Here is a 22,389-nt window from a genome sequence, read left to right on the forward strand (position 1 = left end):
CTCATCTCACACGCTAGTAAAGTAATGCTCAAAATTCTCCAAGCCAAGCTTCAGCAACATGTGAACCGTGAACTTCCAGTGTTCAAACTGGTTTTGGAAAGGCAGAGGAACCAGAGATCAAATTGCCAACATCTGCTGGATCATCCAAAAAGCAAGAGAGTTCCAGAAAAACATCTACTTCTGTTTTATTGACTATGCCAAAGCCTTTGTGTGGATCACAATAAACTGGAAAATTCTTCAAGAGTTGGGAATACCACACTACCTGACCTGCCTCCTGAGAAACCTGTATGCCGGTCAGGAAGCAACAGTTAGAACTGGACATGGAATAACAGTTCAGTTCAGTTCAGTTGCTCAGTTGTGTCGATCTGTGTGACCCCATGAACTGCAGTACGCCAGCCCCCCTGGTCCATCAACTCCTGGAGTTTACCCCAAATCATGTCCACTGAGTCGGTGATGCCATCCAACCATCTCATCGTCTGTTGTCCCCTTCTCCTCCAGCCCTCAATCTTTCCCAGCATCAGGGTCTTTTCAAATGAGTCAGCTCTTCGCTTCAGGTGGCCAAAGTATTGGAGTTTCAGCTTCAACATCAGTCCTACCAGTGAATACCTAGGTATGATCTCCTTTAGGATGGACTGGTTGGATCTCCTTGCAGTCCAAGGGATTCTCAAGAGTCTTCTCCAACACCACAGTTCAAAAGCATCAATTCTTCGGCACTCAGCTTTCTTTATAGTCCAACTCTCACATCCATACGTGACCACTGGAAAAACCATAACCTTGACTAGACGGACCTTTGTTGACAAAGTAGTGTCTCTGCTTTTCAATATGCTGTCTATGTTGGTCATAACTTTCTTGCAAGGAGTAAGCGTCTTTTAATTTCATGGCTGCAGTCACCATCTGCAGTGATTATGGAGCTCAGAAAAATAAAGTCAGCCACTGTTTCTCCATCTATTTGCCTCAAAGTGATGGGACCACAGATGGTTCCAAATAGGAAAAGAGGTACATCAAGGCTGTATACTGTTACCCTGCTTAATTAATTTATATGAGGAGCACATCATAAGAAACGCTGGGCTGGAGGAAGCACTAGCTGGAATCAAGATTGCAGGGAGAAATATCAATAACCTCAGATATGCAGATGACACCACCCTTATGGCAGAAAGTGAAGAACTAAAGAGCCTCTTGATGAAAGTGAAAGAGGAGAGTGAAAAAGTTGGCTTAAAGCTTAACATTCAGAAAAGTAAGATCATGGCATCTGGTCCCATCACTTTGAGGCAAATAGATGGGGAAACAGTGGAAACAGTGGCTGACTTTATTTTTTGGGCTCCAAAGTCACTGCAGATGGTGACTGCTGCCATGAAATTAAAAGATGCTTACTCCTTGGAAGTAAAGTTATGACCAACCTGCTGCTGCTGCTAAGTTGCTTCAGTCATGTCTGACACTGTGCGACCCCATAGATGGCAGCCCACCAGGCTCCCCCATCCCTGGGATTCTCCAGTCTAGCACACTGCAGTGGGTTGCCATTTCCTTCTCCAATGCATGAAAGTGAAAAGTGAAAGTGAAGTCACTCAGTCGTGTCCGACTCCTAGTGACCCCATGGACTGCAGCCTACCAGGCTCCTCCATCCATGGGATTTTCCAGGCAAGAGTACTGGAGTGGGTTGCCATTGCCTTCTCTATATGACCAACCTAGACAACATTAAAAAGCAGAGACATTACTTTGTCAACAAAGGTCCGTCTAGCAAGGCTGTGGTTTTTCCAGCAGTCATGTAAGGGTATAAGAATTGGACTATAAAGAAAGCTCAGCACCAGAGAATTGATGCTTTTGATCTGTGGTGTTGGAGAAGACTCTTGAGAGTTGCTTGGACTGCAAGGAGATCCAACCAGTCCATCCTAAAGGAGATCCGTCCTAAGTGTTCATTGGAAGGACTGATATTGAAGCTGAAACTCCAATACTTTGGCCACCTCATGCGAAGAACTGACTCATTTGAAAAGACCTGATGCTGGGAAAGATTGAGGGCAGGAGGAGAAGGGGACGAGAGGATGAGATGGTTGGATGGCATCACCGACTCAATGGATATGAGTTTGTGTAAACTCTGGGAGTTGATGATGGACAGGGAGCCCTGGCGTGCTGTGGTTCATGTGTTGGCAGAGTCAGACATGACTGAGCGACTGAACTGAACTGATACATAACAAAAGTTTATCATTAAGCGTAGAGTTCAGTGGCCTTAAGTATATCCACATTGTTGTGTGACTGTTAACCACCATCCATCTGCAGAACTTTTTTATTTTTCCAAACGAAAACTCTATACCAATTAAAAAATTCCTTATTTCCTTTCCCTACCCTGAACTAATTATTTTAAGTTTATCTATTTTTGTATCTGTTTACCTGTTTTGCTTGCTATTATTATAAATGAATATATATTGAATACTACATCTATGTATGGAGCTGGGCCAGATCAGGGTGAAGTTACATTTATAAGGGAGGCTGAGCAGTTTGCCATTAAGTGGTTTCCTGGGTGACAGACTTGTATCATATTCTTGATCTTACATCTGCACTCCAGTCCGTGAAATGTGCAGAAGTACATAAGCTGTTTTTTGTTTCAGAGTTTACCAGGAAAATGCCTAATTTTACCAGTCTGACAATTCTAAGTCAAGATTCAACTGAAATATTGCTTTGATTTCATCTGATATCTTGAGTATGTGAATGAACATATTTACAGAATTGCTAAATGTAAAATGAATGGTAGCTTGATTATTTTTTTTTAAAGCCTGAAAAAATTTATATATATATATTTGAGGTGTCCTTGTTTTCATTCTTTCTCTCTTTTTTTTCTTTGTTATGTTCAGGTGCACCTCTTCCTTCTCCTGCCCTGTTGGTTACTTATTTCTCATGGTTTTTACCTTTAGTCTTTTGCTTAGAAATCTCACTTTTTTCAGTTCACCGATGTCTTTGTGAGAAAATAACTCCTAAGTCTTTATAGTTGCCACTTGAACAATATGTGTTTGAACTGCGTGGATTCACTTTTATGTTGAGTTTTTAATAATAATACACAATTTGTGACTGGTTGAATCTGCAGGTACAAAACTACAGATACTGAGGGCTGACTATAAAGTACACGGGTTTTTGACTGGATGGAGGATTGGTACCCATAACTCCATGTTGTTTAAGGGTCAACTGCATTCTTAACCCGAAGTCATAGTTCTGAATCTAGAACTGTCCTGAAATTTTCTCTTATGTGATCTGGTATCACCTCAAATATATCTAATATTGGACTTAACATTTTTCCTGCCACTTTAATCCTCCTCTTTTCTCTCTTTTTTTTAAAAAAAATAGCACTGCTATTTTTGTCATTACCTAAGTTTGACATTTAGCAGTGATTTGCTGTTTCTTTCTGAATTCGACTAGTCACCAAGTCCTACCAACTGTTTCTTTTATTATGATCATTGTCACATATGACCCTTTCCATTTTTATTGTACTCTAGCCAATATAGGGCCTAATCAGCTGATACCTAGGTTACTGCAGTTGTCCCCTACTGATAGAGTTTTTCTCTTGAGTCCCTTGTACCACTTTTTTTTTTCCCTGTAATTCTCACATAAAAGTTGTGAATGTCTATTTTGGATTATAGTTAATTATGTCCCACTGCTGTCTTTTTAGTCTTTGTACTCCCCAGAAGCCTTGCAACAACTGAGCGACTGAACTGGAATGTTTTTAAGAATATGGTATTCTTATGAATATGGTATAATTATGTATTTTGTACAGCATTGCCATGTTCTTTCATTCATTTAACAAATATTTATTGAGTGCTTATTATGTACCAAGGATGTGTAGCTGCAAAGGGTATAATAATCTTATAGCAATCAATAATCAAACAAAAACTTATGACTCTGGTGGCTTATATTCCAGTGAGGTCGTGCAATGACAAAGGAGCAAAATGCATAATGTCTTAGATGGTGATAACTGAAAAGGAGAAAAAAATAAATGAAGTGGGGAAATAGGGAGTATTGAGGGTGAAAGGTTGACATTTTGGATAAGGTCCTAGGAAGGCCCTTCTGTAAAGGTGGCATTTCAGTAAAGACTTGAAGAAAATGAGTGGGAAAGGCAGCAAATATCTGAGGAAAAGAGGTTTCCAAGCAAAGGGAGCAGCAAGTACAAAGGTCCTCAGATGGAAGCATGTCTGGCATGTTTGAATATTAGGGAGGAGTAGAGTGAGCTGGAAGATGGGTAATATTAATAGAAATCAAAGGTATATATTAGGAAGATAGGTATAGAGTGGAAAAATACAGGTTGAGTGGGGCCTTGTAGGACACAATTAGGAGTGTGGTTTTTTTTTTTTCTCTGAATGAAATGTTTATTCTTGGGAAGATATTGAAGTTAAAAAGTGACAAGATCCTTTTTGTTAATAGAATCATTCTGGCAGCTGTAATTGAAAAGAAAGAGGAAGCAGGAGATCAGATAGGAGCTTTGACCCAGATCTCAGTGAGAGATTGTAGAGGCTCAGACATCAGTGATAGCAGTGGCAGTCGTGAGAGGCATTCTGGTTTGGGATGTAGTTGAAGTAGAACCAGTAGAATTTTCTGGTGGGTTGGATGTGAAACATGAGGGGAAATGGACAGTCAAGGATTATTTGAAGTTCTTTTGGCCTGAGCAGCTGAAGAATGGAGTTACTATTAACTGAGATACAGGTGCCTCTGAGAGGAGCAGGTTTGGTAGTGGGTTGGGCTTCCCTTGTGGCTCAGAGGATAAAGCATCTGCCTGCGATGCAGGAGACCCAGGTTCGATCCCTGGGTTGGGAAGATCCCCTGGAGAAGGAAATGGCAACCCATTCCAGTATTCTTGGCTGGAGAATCCCATGGACAGAGGAGCCTGGCGAGCTACAGTCCATGGGGTTTCAAAGAGTTGGACACGACTGAGTGACTTCACTTTGTTAGGAGTTAAGCTCTGTACATGCTCAGTTTGTGATCCCAGCTTGACATCCAAGCAGAGCAAAACTGTCCAGGTTCAGGTGGGTATGAAAGTCAAAGTCAAAGTCACTCAGTCAGGTCCAGATATTTGCGACCCCATGGACTATACAGTCCATGGAATTCTGCAGGCCAGAATACTGGAGTTGGTAGCCTTTCTCTTCTCCAAGGTCTTCCCAACCCAGGGATCAAACCCAGGTCTCCTGCATTGTAGGCAGATTCTTTATCAGACCCAGGTCTCCCACACTGCAGGTGGATTCTTTACCAGCTGAGCCACAAGGGAAGCCAGGAATACTTGAGTGGGTAGCCTATCTCTTCTCCAGCAGATCTTCTTGACCCAGGAATCGAACCTGAGTCTCCTGAATTGCAGGCAGATTCTTTACCAACTGAGCTATCAGGAAAGCCCTATTAGACTGAAATTTAGGAAGCAGGTCTGGGAGTCATCAGAATTGAGATAGTGTTTAAAACTATGAGACTGAGTCATCTGGAAATGAATGTAGTAACAAAAGATTAAACTTTTTGAAATAAACTGTTTGAAATACCCTGTATCTCTGCTTAGTACATACCTTTAAAGGCTCCAGGTTCTCGTGCCTTTCACAGTTAGTCTTGTATAAATCTCTTCAATCAGTCACACTGGATACTTGCTGAAGATCTCCTTTATCCTGTCACCACAGAATGATCTATTTCTTTTCCAAACACCAGTTATTCTTTCATTTTGTGAAAGTCTGCATCTTTATTCCACTCCCCCTTTATCTTGTCTGTGTTGTGAAGTTCATTATATTTTTATACGTGTCCTTTTTTCCTCTAATAAGCTAATGAAATCTGTAGCAGGAGCCATGATTTTTAATATTTTCTATAATGATCAGAAGTTCAGATCTCCTCCTCAGGGGATATCTTTGGAGAAAGCCTTTACAAACATTAGAAACCTGGGGGAAGCAAGGCTGTTTAGAAGCATCTGGACATTAACTTTGGTTCCTCCCATTACATAAAAAGTTGTGATTGTGATCGCCAGATATACGCTGTTGATACTATGTATAAAATAGATAACTACTGAGAACCTACTGAGAGTCAATTCCTAGGCAGTTTGATAAGAAGTCTGGGGTCCCCGAGGAGGAGAGAGGGTCCTGGGGTTCTCAAAGGAGATAGGGGTCTGGATTCTCAAGAAGGAAGAAAGAACAACTCTTTTTCCCCCTCTACATTCCTTAGTCTTAGTCACATAAAATGTTTTTGTCTTTAAGCCTGGAATTGATGATTACACAACAAACAACTCAGTTTAAACTGAGGATAATATAACAACAATGTATTCTGCTTGAGGAGTTTCTCCTTCCTGAAAACCTTCTGACTAATCTTGTTATTGTAAAGTGTTTATTATGGGACTGGGTCAGGTAGGATCTTTCTTTTTTTAAGTTCTAATCCTGTTATCCTAAAATATAAATTGTGGGAGTAGGTCTGGTAAAATTTTTACAACCTTGAGACATTCTTTTGATTTATTGTAATAACTAATTAAAAAAGTATATGATTCCCTTGCTAAAGACTAGCGAGTGGGGCACTCTCCACCTCCTTCCCCTGTCTATCGTCAGAAGGTTTCTCTGTCTCTTTTCACTGTAATAAAACTTCTGTCACACAAGAGCCCTGAGTGGTCAAGCCTGGTCTCTGGTCCCGAAGCTAAATCTTTGGAGATCGCGAATCCGACATCGTTCACTGTAAGCTGTCACTACTCCATAGCACGGGGAGCTCTGCTCAGTGTTCTGTGCTGACTTAAATGGGAAGGAAATCCAAAAAAGAGGAGATACGTGTATGTATAAAGCTGATTCACTTTGCTGTATGGCAGAAACTAACACAACATTGTAAAGCAATTATACTCCAATAAAGATTGTTTAAAAAGTGGCCTCATTAGCACTGAGTTTGGCTCAGGAACCAGCAGGAACCCAGATGTCTGGAATATCTTGCCATTAAAGGGCATAACTTGTTAGAGATTGTATTGCACAAAGTGCTGATGTAAGCCCTAAGCATAAAAGAGAGTGGAACCAAGAGAACTGAACTGGCCAGATACTGCAAGACCCCACCTTGTCCTCTCATTGCAGGCCGATGGAAGCTCTGCTGAGATATGCTACATTTGTCCCTGCTTTTAGTGGCACCCTCACTGCTGAGATTTGACTCTTTGGCTAAGTAAGTCAGGAGGTAAATACAAACTTATTTTGTGTGTGTTCCCTCTAATTCATAGCTGATAGCTAACGTTTAGGGTTTACTGCTCTGAACCACTCACAGTTCTAAAGCTCTATTTGTATTAACTCTCTTAATCTTCATAACATCATATGAATTAGCTATTTTCAGCATATAGCCATTTTTAGATAAGAAAATTTAAGAAGAAAAGACCAAGTAACTTTACTTAATAGCATTGTTGACACTAAATGGAGGAATGGAGCTTGATCCCAGGAAGTTTTGATCCAGAACTTTAATTTTTAACTGCTGAAATACTAAAAGCCAATTTTAATTATTTCTTTTTGTTTTCTATTAGATGCCTCTATAATTTATAATAATATACCACTATTTTTCTTGATCCGTCAGCTAAGGCAGTAAGTGTTGATGACCTGTCGTTAAAGATTAGGCTTTAGGGAATTCCCTGGTGATCCAGTGGTTAGGGTTCTCTTGCTTCCACTGCAGGGGAACTCTGTTTGATCCCTGGTCAGGGAACTAGATCCCACAAGCTGTGTGATGTGGCTTTAAAAAAAAAATGATGAGGCTTTAGTTTATTTACACTACTCTTGTGCTACCCTACTTTCCTTCAAATTTTATATGCTTAATTGATGTTATTCCTCAGTTTTTGCAGCTCCAGTGTACGTAAGCCTCTATTTTGTGTTCCATTAATTGTTAGCACTATCTCTTATTTTCCTTTTTATAAAGCGAGACTATTATCAGTCATATCCTTTACGTTAACCTTTTTTCTGTCTTTTAACAGTAAAATATCTGTTTACTTTAAAATGATCAAAGTTGATAATATTTATATTGTATTTAAAGAAGACTAGAATATAAATATCAACTTTGATCATTTTAAAGTAGATATTTAATAGAACATTTATAATATTTAGATAAATGTAGATAATTATATAATTATAATTATATATAAATATAGAGATATATAATTATATATTATATAATTATATTACAATATTATATTATAAATACTATATTTAAAGATGGTGGACTTCCTTGATAGCTTAGTTGGTGAAGAATCTGCCTGCAATGCAGGAGTCCCCAGTTCAATTCCTGGGCCAGGAAGATCTACTAGAAAAGGGATAGGCTACCCACTCCAGTATTCTTGGGCTTCTCTTGTGGCTCAGCTGGTAAAGAATCACCTGCAATGCGGGACACCTTGGTCTGGTAAAGAATCCGCCTGCGATGCAGGATACCCTGGTTCAGTCCCTGGGTTGGGAAGATGTGGGAAGGGAAAGGCTACCCATTCCAGTATTCTGGCCTGCAGAATTCCATGGACTGTATAGTCCATGGGGTCACAAAGAGTTGGACACGACTGAGTGACTTTCACTAAAGAAGGCAGCATGACATTATGGTTAAGAATGTAGATTTTGGAGCCAGGCCTCCTGGGTTGAAATCCAAGCTCTACCACATCATGACTTTGTGATGTTGGCAAGTTATTTCATCTCTGTGTGCCTCACTTTCCTCAACTGTGAAAAGGGGATAATAATGATATTATTTCACAGGATTAGTGTTACGACTAACTGACTTACTATATGTAAAGTATTTAAAACAAGGCCTGGTACCTACTAAGTACTATATGAATGATTGCTATCAGTGTTATCATTATCCTGAAATCATAATTAACTGTTGCATGCTTTCAGTTTATTCTAAAAGTTACAAATAGTACATCATGATTATATTTCTTTGTTTCTGGGTCCAAAATCATAACCTTAGCAATAAGGTTTTTAAGAGCAAAGTCAAATGGATTATATTTTCTTGTATACCATATATTTTAAAAATTATGCATATTTTAATTTTATTTATAGTTGGATAATGACTTTCTTTTAGAGCCCTTCCCAACCCCACCAGAGTTTTGAATTATTTTTTTCCTTCTTATTGACAAAAAAAATATTTCATCGTGTTCTCACAATTACCTTTTATGTTATACTTAATTATAAAAACTCACTTCCTTCTTGGAGATGGCCCTTTCACTGTCTTGAAAGATAAAACTGATAAATTGAACTTTATCAAAATTAACAACTTTTGCTCTATAGAAGATACTGTTAAGACAATGAAAAGTCTATTTATACCTAGGAGAAAATGTTTGCAAATCACATATTTTAAAAAAATGTATGTGTTGAATATATAACAAATTTTTAAAGCTCACCAGTGAAACAGTCAATCATTATAAAAATGGACAGAAGATCTGAGTAGACACTTTAAACAAGATTTATGGATGCCAAAAACCATATGAAAAGATAGTCAACATTATTTTTCACTAGGGAAGTGAAGAGTGAAACAGTGAGGAGCTACTACACATTGATTAGAATGGTTAAAATCCAAAATTTGGGAGTACCAAATCCTGGTGCTCTCATGTGCTGGTAGAATGCACAAGGGTGTAGCCACTTTGGAAGACAGTTCAGCAATTTCTTATACAATTAAACACAGACTTGTCATATGACCTAGCATTGCACTCCTAGGTATTTAGCAAGTTGATTTGAAAATGTATTTACACACAAAAACCCATGTGTGCTTTATTCACAACTGCTGTCTTTTTTTCATAATCATCAAAAAAGTGGAAGCAACCAAGAAGTTCTTCAATAATAGTTGAACAGATAATCAAAGGATGGTACAGCTATACAATGGGTATGAAAAGCAGGGATAACTGTAGATTAATGCTGCAACTTCTTTTGTATATTCAACAAGTATGTAATATGAATATGAATACTCATTCAACAAGTATGTAAAACTCCAGTACTTTGGCCACCTGATGTGAAGACTGACTCATTGGAAAAGACCCTGATGCTGGGGAAGACTGAGGGCAGGAGGAGAAGGGGACGACAGAGGATGAGATGGTTGGATGCCATCACCGACGCAATGGACAGGAGTTTGAGCAAGCTGTAAGAGTTGGTGATGGACAGGGAAGCCTGGCCTGCTGCAGTCCATGGGGTCACAAGAAGTCAGACATGACTGAGCAACTGAACTGGATTGAACTGAGTGCTACAATATGAATGCATCTTAAATGCATTTTGCTGAGTTAAAGAAGCCAAGGACTGAAAAGGCTACATACGAAATGATACCATTCATATGGCCTTCTAGAAAGGGCAAAACTATAGGGATGGAAATCAGATCAGTGGTTGTCAGAGGTTTGAGGAAGGGGGAGTGTTTGACTTGGGGGAGCACAGGGGGAGTTTTTAGGGTGATGAACTAAACTGTTGTGGCGGACATATGATGCTACACATTCTTTAAAATCCATAGAACTCTATAGCATAAAAAGTTACTGTATGCAAATTTAAAAAATCAACCAGGATTTTGAGGGATCCCAAAATGGAACGCAGAGTAATAATCTAACAAGCGTTTTAAAATATATGACATAGTCTCATTTAAGGAATGGGTAAGGAAATGCTTGACATGAATAACTTTGGAAAAGAATACTTTGACTCAGAAACTGTAAAATTAAAGACAAAAGTATATATAAACACTGTACTGTGATTGATAAAGTTGTTTCTCACAGGGGTGCAGATGACAATTCTGGAACTACAAGTGTACTGGGAATGAACGAGTGTGTAAAAGTATGGTGGCTGATAGCCAGTTTTCTCACTATTGAAAAGGGAGATTGGAGATGAGCATGGGGAGATGCTACAATGAACATGTAGCTGACCAGTACTGCTTAGAACTGTGAAAATCATCAAAAGTAAGGTCTTTAGAAACTGTCACCAGAAAAAGGTGGGAAAACATGATCACTAAATATGATATTATATCCTGAATGGGATCTGGAACAGAAAGGACATTAGGGAGAAATTAGTGAAATCCACGTTAAATGTGTAGTGTGAAGAAGTGAAAGTGAAAGTGTTGCTCAGTCATCTTTGCAACCCGATGGACTAGAGCCTACCAGGCTTCTCTGTCCATGGAATTCTCCAGACAAGAATACTGGAGTGGGTTGCCATGCCCTCCTCCAGGGGATCTTCCCAACCCAGTGATCAAACCTGAGTCTCCTAAAATGTATAGTTAATACTAAAGTATCAGTGTTCATTCCCTAGTTGTGACAGCCATGCTGTATATAAAGTAAGATGTTAATAATATGGGAGACTGGCATATAGGAACTCTCTCTACTATCTTGATAACTTTTCTATAAATCAAGCTTTAAATTAAAAGCTTGTTTAAATTAAACAAAAGTTTGTTTAAATTAAAAAAGTCAGTAAACAACATTTAACTTACTATGATTATATAATGCAGAACCAAGTAGTTTATACTATGATTACATTTTTTTGTCTCTGTGTCCAAAATCATGACCCTAAAGAGAATATTTCTAGGATCATGGTCAAATAGATTATTTTTTTTTACTACTACATACATTTCTAAAAGTTATATAATAGTTCGATTTTCTTTATAGCTGAATCTTGACTTTCATATATAGCTTTTTTTCCTCTCTAGAATTTGGAATTACTGTTTTTTTCTTCTAAATGACATAAGAATAAAATACCTTCATTCTCAAAATGATCTGGTTTCTCTGTCATACTCAGTCAGTTTTAAGACTCCACTTTCTTCTTGGAGACCGTCATTTCAGAGATTTGTCTTAGTGTGAGATTTGTTATTCTCCAGGTCTGCCATGTGGTCGTCATTCTGGATCTTTCCTTTCTGTGTCATTGGACTAGATATTCTATTTCTTAGATCCTATGTTTTGTCTTTCACTTCATTTCGCTGAACTACGTCCTTGATGTCTTCAGAACATTGCTTAACAACAACTTTTAGGGTTGATTGTGTATGAGAGTGTTTTGCCTGATCTTTATAGTTGATGGAGCTGTGGGTATAGAATTTTAAGTTCAAAGTTACAAACATTTTTTCTTCAGAACTTTTAAGGCAAAGCACATTGCCTTCAAGCATTTTGTGTTGTTACCAAGAAGCCTGATAGCTGCTTATTTCTTACCTTCCAGAAGCTTTTAAATTATTTTTCATATATTCCTTATACTAAAGAATAAGTTTCAAGAATGTATCTAAATAAGGATCTTATTTTTATTCATTTGATTGATGTTTGGTGTATAGCTTTTCAATATAAAGACTTGCATTTTAAGTTCTCTGAAAATTTCTTCTATTTATTTAATTATTTCCTCCATCTGGAACTTCTGTTTGTTTATCTGACATTGACTCTTTTAGATTTATATTCCAATTTTTATATCATTTGTTCCATAGTTTCCTCTTTGCTTTTGCTGTATGTTCTAGGAAATGCCTTTGCCTTTATTTTCTAGTCCTTTCAGAATGTTTTCAGCATTCTTTATAAAGATGATCAACTCTTGACTGAGGTCATGGGGGCAGTGAGCCTTGTGTGTCTCTCATCCTAGCATCAGGCTAACCTAGACTTGTTCACATGACAGATGCAAGGATCTAAGTGAGGTAAGCAGAATTGGAAACACTTTTGAAGTATAGACTTTGAACTGGCTGAGAAATTAACATTGTCACTCTCTTCGACCCTTTTGACCAAAATAAGTCATAAAACCAGCCCAGATTCAAGAAATATTTGTTAAATATTTTGTTTATATTTTTTCTTTCACTATGAAAGAGCTTTTTAGTTTGATGTAATCCCATTTATTCTTGCTCTTATTGCTTATGCTTTTGGTATCCTATCCATAAAATCATGGTCACATCCAATATCAAGGAGCTTTTACCTTATGTTTTCTTCTAGGACTTGGATGGTTTCAGGTTTTAAGTTTAGCATCCTTTTCTGTCATTAGACCACTTGCCTCTAAAATGAATGTTGCAGTTCTGTAAGGTGTCTTATGGAAGTTTTGCAGAAAATTTGGAGAATCTTTAATCTGTATAATGGAGAGTGGCCTTTATAGCCGGTCACCAGTGTCATATTTTGCAGTGTTCTCTTCTTTCCCCCTGACTCCTATCTAGATCACTACCCAGACACAATTGCCTTTATTTATTTATTTATTTTTTGCATTTGTCTCCTTTTGGTAATAGCCAAATACATTTGCTCACTCTTGAGAATATTACGCAAGTTTCTAATCTACTTGTCTAAATGGTACCTGTTGTAGATACAAGACCTTCCAGTGTTTTCTGAACAAAGGAAAATTACCTTGACTTATTTTCTTTTCAATAGAAAAGAAAATTTTTTTTTTTTGTGAAGTCTTTTGGGTGCATTGAGGTTTCTCTGGGAACAATTTTGGGATAAAGAAACTACTAAATAATCAAAAGAACATAAATATTTATGCTGCCAAACTGTCTATAAGATTTCACCTTAAGATTTTTCTTTGAAAAGGGCTATTAAGTAGAGCTACTAAAATAAATAATTAAAAGATAATGTGTATTTCAAAGTAGACGACAGTAGCAAGTTGATAAATAGGACTTTGGGCTGAGTTCTCAAAGCTGAGAACAGAGCACATTAGTGCCTGTAGGTTTTAGAGCAGGTTACTACCTGATCTGTGCAGAGCTTGTTATAGCCACAGTTCTTGCTGGGGAGGCAGTTGTAGGCAGTCCTTGCAGATGGTGGCTCAGTGCAGTGCCACGGGACTTGTCCAGCTCATCAGCAGCTGTCTGCTGACGGTTGGACCCAGTGCTCCATCCCTCCAGCTGTAGCCAGGCAGGGCCTACAAGATGCTGCCTTGAAGGCACTGCCGGCATAAGGGAAATGGTCATTTGCGGGTCAGTGAAACTTGGTTTTTTAAAAAAAGAAAACCAAAATCTTTGTTTTTTTTTTTAAAGAAAATTTAAGCAGAAGTTACAGTGATATAGGCAGTTAGTTATAAGAGCACGAAAATGCAAGGAAATGCAAGTAAATAACTGAGTCGTATCAGTGTTGAAATAATAAAAAAGAGATCCATCAACTCCTACTAGAGCTGCCTGAATCTAAATCTTAAAAAATGTTTCTTTCATCTGATCAGGTTCTGTTTAAGTTTCATATAAGCTTGTTTTCAAGCATAAGTGAGATTTAGGCTACTAGAAGTAATGCTCATGTTTTGGCAGTTTATAGGAGACATTATTTTCTCCCTCATTCTTCATACATACCTACTTATCTGAGTGGCTCCAGTTGTTGCAGTAGAGATTCTATTTGAAATTTCCACTATAATTCTTGTCCACTTGAGCTAGAAGAACTGACAGCATCTCCAGTTGTCATCATGACTCCTTTAGGCATAGAAAGCACAGTTAAGATTTTGTATCTGTTAGGAAAGGAAGGCTTGGTAAGATAGTGTTTATTTTACAGAGTAATAATCTTTTATCTGAATGTTGTTCTCAATTCTGTTCCAGAAAGTGTCACTGACAAATAAAAACTTCACTTCTTTTAAAAACGAGAAAACTTCTTCTAAAGAGAAAACATATAATAGGGAGTCAGGATCCCATAGAGAGTTCATGCTATTGGTTTCTAGTGGGCTTGAAATAAGATATTTACCTGTGGTTATATAGAAATGTAGTAGGTGAAACTGGAGAGAGAGAAGAGAGGGGAGGGAAAGAGAAAGAGATGGAGAGGGAGGGAGAACAGAAGAGAGGAGAGAGGATCTGAGAGAATACAGGCTTCTTTTCCAGGTTTATGCTTTTCCTACCATGAAGCTGAGAGAATAATCTGGCCTGTATTAACAACCGCAGGCCCTCCCTGAGTTTCTGAAGATTTTTCTGGAGAGAAATTGTGTTGAAATTCTCATGATCACTACCACCTCTGAGCGTCAAGTAGATACTGGGGAAAACTTCCTCTATCCCCAAGGTAAAGGTGGGGTGTGTAAATTAGAAATACAGAATGTGCAGGGAACCCCAGCTTGACCTTTTCTTGCTTTTCTTCCTGGTAGCTTTTCTCTCAGATACCACTGAAGTGACACCTTCTGACAACCTCTCTGTGACAGTACCTCCTGGACTTCTTTCTTACTATTGGCTCTCATCATAGGGGCCTGCCTTTAGCGGTTGTAGTTCTTTAGAGTCCCCAATAATTCCCAGCTGCAGCTGTTCCCCGTGGTAGTGTCACACCTGATTTGACCCTAGGCCGCTTGCTTACTCCTATAGCAACATCATATGTTCTCAGCCTTGCTTTTAGCCTCAACTCTCACTAATTCCTTCCTTCCTGCTCTCCTACCTTAATGGATTTATTCATACCAATACAGTGGTTTCCCAAATATAACCCACTGTTTGATACCTGCTCCTCTTCATGTCAGCCCCCAACTTTGGTTCAGGGGTTACTTATTTCTGTGATTTCCCAGGTGGAATTAACCACTGCCTACTTTGTGCTCCTCATCTGTTCTTTACAACATCTATCATAGCATCTGTAGTTCTTTGTTGTTTATGTCTCCTTTGGATGGAGCAGAAATGAATTATCCCCACCAAGCCCTGCACAAAGTGCAGATTCTTGAGCAAATATTGTTCTTTTAAGCCACTAAGTTTGGGGGTAATTTGTTTTGCAGTCATAGAAACTGAGTTAGATTTTGGTATTTGGAGGTGGGGTGCCATGTGACAGAAACCTCAAAATGTAGTGGTGACTGAAGCTAAACTAGACAGGACTAGACAATGGGCAGAAGGTGGGAGGACATTGAAGAGATTGTTCAGTTCAGTCGCTCAGTCATGTCTGACTGCGAGTCCATGAATGGCAGCACGCCAGGCCTCCCTGTCCATCACCAACTCCTGGAGTTTACTCAAACTCATGCCCATCGAGTCGGTGATGCCATCCAGACATCTCATCCTCTGTTGTCCCCTTCTCCTCCTGCCACCAATCCCTCTCAGCATCAGGGTCTTTTCCAATGAGTCAACTCTTCACTTCAGGTGGCCAAAGTATTGGAGTTTCAGCTTCAGCGTCAGTCCTTCCAGTGAACACCCAGGACTGATCTCCTTTAGGATGGATTGGTTGGATCTCCTTGCAGTTCAAGGGACTCTCAAGAGTCTTCTCCAACACCACAGTTCAAAAGCATCAATTTTTCAGCGCTTGGCTTTCTTCACAGTCCAACTCTCACATCCATACATGACCACTGGAAAACCATAGCCTTGACTAGACGGACCTTTGTTGGCAAAGTAATGTCTCTGCTTTTTAATATGCTGTCTAAGTTGGTCATGGCTTTCCTTCCAAGGAGTAAGCGTCTTTTAATTTCATGGCTGCAATCACCATCCACAGTGATTTTGGAGCTCCCCAAAATAAAGTCTGATACTGTTTCCACTGTCTCCCCATCTATTTCCCATGAAGTGATGGGACCAGATGCCATGATCTTAGTTTTCTGAATGTTGAGCTTTAAGCCAACTTTTTCACTCTCCTCTTTCACTTTCATCAAGAGGCTTTTTAGTTCCTCTTCACTTTCTGCCATAAGGGTGGTGTCATCTGCATATCTGAGGTTATTGATATTTCTCCCGGCAGTCTTGATTCCAGCTTCTGCTTCTTCCAGCCCAGCGTTTCTCATGATGCACTCTACATATTTAAATAAGAAGAGATTGTTAGTGAAATCCTAATGGTCAAGGAGGATTTCAGTGAAGGTTTAAAGGAAAGTGAAAGTATCATTGGGAGCAGGAGAAAAGATCCTTGTTATGCAATAGCAGAAAGTTTAGCAATGTTGTCACTTATGGTAATATGGAAAAGAGAAAATGGTTATAATGAATCGCACAAATTCAAAGGTATTGTCTGGCTGTTTCTTGCTGCTTATAGTAAACTTGACAGGAGGAAGTGCTGTGGTGTGACGGCTTGTATCCCTCAAAATTCATATGCTGATGCCCAGTGTGATGGTATTAGGAAATGGGGAGGTGCTTAGGGAAGTACTTAAGTCCGAATGGTGGAGCCCTCATCAATAGGATTAGTGCTTTTATAAAAGAGACCATGCAGAGGTCCCTAGCCCTTTCCACCATGAGATAACACAGTGAGGTGACAATCTGCCACTCGGAACGCTCTGGCCTTCACCAGAACCTAACCATTCTGGCACACTGATCTTGGACTTCCAACCTCCACAACTGTGAGAAATTAATTTTTGTGATTTATAAGCCTCTGTCATTTCATAAATAGTAGTCCAGTTAGGCTAAGAGAGAGAATTTAAGGAAAGAATTGTTAAATACAAAGGAACCAGAACTTACTGAGTCTGAAAATAAAACTCTTTTCTAGTTTCTCCAGGTGGCAGAAAATTTTCAAATTAAGAAAAATCTTATGGAAAGAGATTAAATCTAGAGTATTGTGATTTACTCTAGATTCACATGGTTTAACTATGAAACCAAGGGAGTGATTGTGACATTCTTTGATAAGGTCTCAGGAGATTTAATTTATGCCTCACCAAGGCAAGTAGTCCATCTTGAGGATATACCATGCCTCACACATCTTTACTAAATGAAAATGTCCTCTAAGAATTTTAAGAGAATTGTCTCTCAGGATACCTAGAGGAAGCTCAAGGACATATATTGAAATTTATGAGTGTGATTTTTGTCTGATGGAGTGGATTATAAATTGATTCACAAGAAATCTACACAGTTAAAAGATTTTATTTTTTAGAGCAGTTTTAGGTTCACAACAAAATTCAGCAGAGAGCACAGAGAATTCCCACATATCCCTTGTCCTTGTATACCTGAGTAGCACCTTGGTAAAATCGATGAACCTGAACATTGATGCATCATTATCACCCCTGGTGTATAGTTTACAGAAGGTTTCACTCTTGATGTATATTCTATGTTGTTGTTCAGTTGCAAATTGTGTCCTACTCTCTGCAATCCCATGAACTGACATATATCCACTATTATAGCACTTAAAAATCCTCTGTGCTTTGTCTTTTCACCTACCCTACCCCAATCCCTTGTTGTTCAGTCACCAAGTCATGTCTGACACTTGACCCCATGAATTGCAGCCTGCTAGGCTTCTTTGTCCATCTCTATTGCCCTCAGTTTGCTCAAACTCATGTCCATTGAGACAGTGATGCCATCCAACCATCTTATCCCCCTCACCCCCTTCTCATCTTACCCTCAGTTTTTCCCAGCATCAGGGTCTTTTCCAATGAGTCAGCTCTTTGCATCAGGTGGCCAAAGTATTGAAGCTTCAGTTTCAGCATCAGTCCTTCCAATGAGTATTTAGGGTTGATGTCCTTTAGGATTGACTAGTTTGATCTCCCTGCTGTTCAAGGGACTCTCAAAGGTCTCCAGCACCACAGTTTGAAACTGTCAATTCTTCGGCACTCAGCGTTCTGTATGGTCCAACTCCCACATCTATCCATACATGACTACTGGAAAATAGCTTTGACTATAGCTTTGACTATATGGACCTTTGTCGGCAAAGTGATGTCTCTGCTTTTCAATACACTGCCTAGGTTTGTCAGAGCTATTCTTCCAAGGAGTAGGCATCTTTTAATTTCATGGCTGCAGTCATCATCCGCATTGATTTTGGAGCCCAAGAAATTAAGATCTGTCACTGTTTTCACATTTTCCCCATCTTATTTGCCTTGAAGTGCTATCATCTGTGTATGTGAGGTTCTTGATATTTCTCCGAGCAGTTTTGATTCCAGCTTGTGATTCATCCAGCCCAACATTTCACATGATGTACTCTGCATATAAGTTAAATAAGCAGGGTGACAATATACAGCCTTGATGTACTCCTTTCCCAATTTTGAAGCTGAAGCTGAATGATTCTATGAAGACCTATAAGACCTCTTAGAACTAACATCAAAAAAAGATTTCTTTTCATGATAGGGGACTGGAATGCAAAAGTAGGAAGTCAAGAGATACCTTACATCAAGGTAAGTTTGACCTTGGAGTACAAAATGAAGCAGGGCATAGGCTAACAGAGTTTTGCCAAGAGAACACACTGATCATAGCAAATACCCTCTTCCAGTAACACAAGAGGCTATGCACATGAACATCACCAGATGGTCAGTACTGAAATCAAATTGATTAAATTCAGTTCAGTTGCTCAGTCATGTACGACTCTTTCTGAACCCATGGACTGCAGCACACCAGGCCTCCCTGTCCATCACCAATTCCCGGAGTTTACTCAAACTCATGTCCATTGAGTCAGTGATGCCATCCAACCGTCTCACCCTCTGTTGTCCCCTTCTCCTCCTGCCCTCAATCTTTCCCAGCGTCAGGGTCTTTTCAAATGAGTCAGTTCTTCGCATCAGGTGGCCAGAGTATTGGAGTTTCAGCTTCAACATCAGTCCTTCCAATGAATATTCAGGGCTGATTTCCTTTAGGATGGACTGGTTGGATCTCTTTGAAGTCTGAAGGACTCTCAAGAGTCTTCTCCAACACCACAGTTTAAAAGCATCAATTCCTTGGCACTCAGCTTTCTTTATAGTCCAACTCTCACACCCTTACATGACTACTGGAAAAACCATAGCTTTGACTAGACAGACCTTTGTTGGCAAAGTAGTGTCTCTGCTTTTTAATATGCTGTCTAAGTTGGTCATAACTTTTCTTCCAAGGAGCAAGCGTCTTTTAATTTCATGGCTGCAGTCACCATCTACAGTGATTTTGGAGCCCCCCAAAATAAAGTCTGTCACTGTTTCCACTGTTTCCCCATCTATTTGCCTTGAAGTGATAGGACCGGATGCCATGACCTTAGTTTCTTAAACGTTGAGCTTTAAGTCAGCCTTTTTACTCTCCTCTTTCACTTTCATCATGAGGCTCTTTAGTTCTTTGCTTTCTGCCATAAAGGCGGTTTCATCTGCATATCTGAGGTTATTGATATTTCTCCCAGCAATCTTGATTCCAGCTTGGGCTTCCTCCAGCCCAGCATTTCTCGTGATGTACTCTGCATATAAGTTAAATAAGCAGGGTGACAATATATAGCCTTGACGTACTCCTTTTCCTATTTGGAACCAGTCTGTTGTTCCATGTCCAGTTTTAACTGTTGCTTCTGACCTGCATACAGATTTCTCAAGAGGCAGATCAGTGGTCTGGGATTCCCAGACCACTTTCAGAATTTTCCACAGTTTGTTGTGATCCACACAGTCAAAGGCTTTGGCCTAATCAATAAGACAGAGTAGGTGTTTTTCTGGAACTCTCTTGCTTTTTCAATGATCCAATGAATGTTGGCAATTTGATCTCTGGTTCCTCTGCGTTTTCTAAAACCAGCTTGAACATCTGGAAGTTCACAGTTCATGTGAACTTGCTGAAGCCTGGCTTGGAGAATTTTGAGCATTACTTTACTAGCGTGTGAGATGAGTGCAGTTGTGCCGTAGTTTGAACATTCTTTGGCATTGCCTTTCTTTGGGATTGGAATGAAAACTGACCTTTTCCAGTCCTGTGGCCCCTGCTGAGTTTTCCAAATTTGCTGGCATATTGAGTGCAGCACTTTCACAGCATCATCTTTCAGGATTTGAAATAGCTCAACTGGAATTCCATCACTTCCACTAGCTTTGTTCGTAGTGACGCTTCCTAAGGCCCACTTGACTTCACATTCCAGGATGTCTAGCTCTAGGTGAGGGATCACACCATTGTGGTTATCTGGGTCGTGAAGATCTTTTTTGTATAGTTCTGTGTATTCTTGCCACCTCTTCTTAATATCTTCTTCTGTTAGGTCCATACCATTCCTGTCCTTTATTGAGCCCATCTTTGCATGAAATGTTCCCTTGGTATCTCTAATTTTCTTAAAGAGACTTCTCATCTTTCCCATTCAATTGTTTTCCTCTGTTTCTTTGCACTTAGGTCAATAAGTACTAGGGTAGTTTTTTAATATAGTCTTAGTAGCTGAGATAATTAGAATGGTTTATCATTTTGGGTTTATTTTTTATTTTTTTCCCTATTTATTTTTGTTAGTTGGAGGCTAATTACTTTACAATATTGTAGTCGTTTTTGCCATACATTGACGTGAAACAGCCATGGATTTACGTGTGTTCCCCATCCTGAATCCCCCTCCCACCTCCCTCCCCATCCCATCCCTTTGGGTCATCCCAGTGCACCAGCCCCGAGCACTTGTCTCATGCATCCAACCTGGACTGGCGATCTGTTTCACACTTGATAATATACATGTTTTGATGCTGTTCTCTCAGATCATCCCACCCTCGCCTTCTCCCATAGAGTCCAAAAGTCTGTTCTATACATCTGTGTCTCTTTTTCTGTCTTGCATATAGGGTTATCGTTACCATCTTTCTAAATTCCATATATATGCGTTAGTATACTGTATTGGTGTTTATCTTTCTGGCTTACTTCACTCTGTATAATGGGCTCCAGTTTTATCCATCTCATTAGAACTGATTCAGATGTATTCTTTTTAATGGCTGGGTAATATTCCATTGTGTATATTTACCACAGCTTTCTTATCCATTTGTCTGCTGATGGTGGGTTTATTTTTTAAATTAAGTTCTGGTAATAAAGTTATTCTGGCTTCATGAAATGAAGTGAGTCACATTTCATCTTTCTGTTTGATATGAAATAATTTAAATAATATTGTAATTATTTGTTACTAAAAGTTAGGTGGACTAAGGTTTAAAGATTTTTTGGATATATCATTATTATCTAAAATAATAGTCGCCTTTCCAATCCCTTCTTTGGTAATTAGTCCAGTTGGTTTTCTACTTGGTTTTCTCTGATTTATTTGTATTTTCTAGGAAATCACACATTGCTTCTATGTCTTGTCTTGCTAATATTTGTTTTGTCTTAACATTTTTAAGCAGGATCATAAATGGTGTGTGTGTTTGTATGTGTGTGTATGTATCTTGTTTGTTAGTCTTTAAAACAGCATCTTTTGGAATTATTTATTAACTCTTCTACTGTTTTCCTGTATCAGATTATATCTGGTATCTTTCTCTATTTACTCCTCAAATTTTCTTTTAGTTAACTTCGTGCTTTTTAAAAAAATACTTAGGATAAACATGTTTCTGAACTTGTGCTCATTTGTCTTCATAATGAAAGGATTTAGGGACATCACTTTTTATCTAATTATGGCTTTTTCTGTGTTCTGTAAATTTTTATGTAGTTACTTTTTCATTAATTTCTAAAGTGTTTGTGGGCTTCCCAGGTGGCGCTAGTGGATAAAGAACCTGCTTGCCAATGCGAAGACGCAAGAGACACAAATTCTATCCCTAAGTCAGGAAGATCCTCTGGAGGAAGAAACAGCAATCTACTCCAGTAGTCTTGCCTGGAGAATACCATGGACATAGGAACCTAATGGGCTACACTCCCTGGGATGGCAGAGAGTTGGACAGACTGAAGTGACTTAGCATGCATGCAATCACGTGTGTTTATGATTTTTCTCCTTGATCAGGAGTTAATTTTCAAGTCGTTAAGGTATTTCAAACATGTAAAAATTATTTCTTATATTTTTAAATTATGATCAGTGACTGTGACTTGTAATATATTTACTTT

The 22,389-nt window shown here is 38.9% G+C and overlaps 1 long non-coding RNA gene and 1 other non-coding gene across 9 annotated transcripts in view; both read left to right on the forward strand.

Moving 5' to 3' along the window:
* Positions 1-22,389, forward strand: part of LOC122707015 — a 52,692-nt gene that overhangs the window by 18,879 nt on the left and 11,424 nt on the right. The window contains exon 5 of one of the 8 annotated variants that reach the window (XR_006344547.1): positions 7,041-7,945. The exons of 6 other annotated variants lie outside the window; for them this stretch is intronic. This is a non-coding gene — a long non-coding RNA (uncharacterized LOC122707015). Of the gene's footprint in view, positions 1-2,843; positions 5,086-7,040; positions 7,946-22,389 lie in introns of those variants that run through there. One more of the 8 variants, XR_006344549.1, reaches the window with a different exon arrangement.
* Positions 4,720-4,791, forward strand: TRNAR-GCG. The gene has a single exon. It is a non-coding gene; the product is annotated as a tRNA-Arg (tRNA).

This window comes from Cervus elaphus, chromosome 13, assembly GCF_910594005.1.
Source record: "Cervus elaphus chromosome 13, mCerEla1.1, whole genome shotgun sequence".
NCBI lineage: Eukaryota > Metazoa > Chordata > Mammalia > Artiodactyla > Cervidae > Cervus > Cervus elaphus.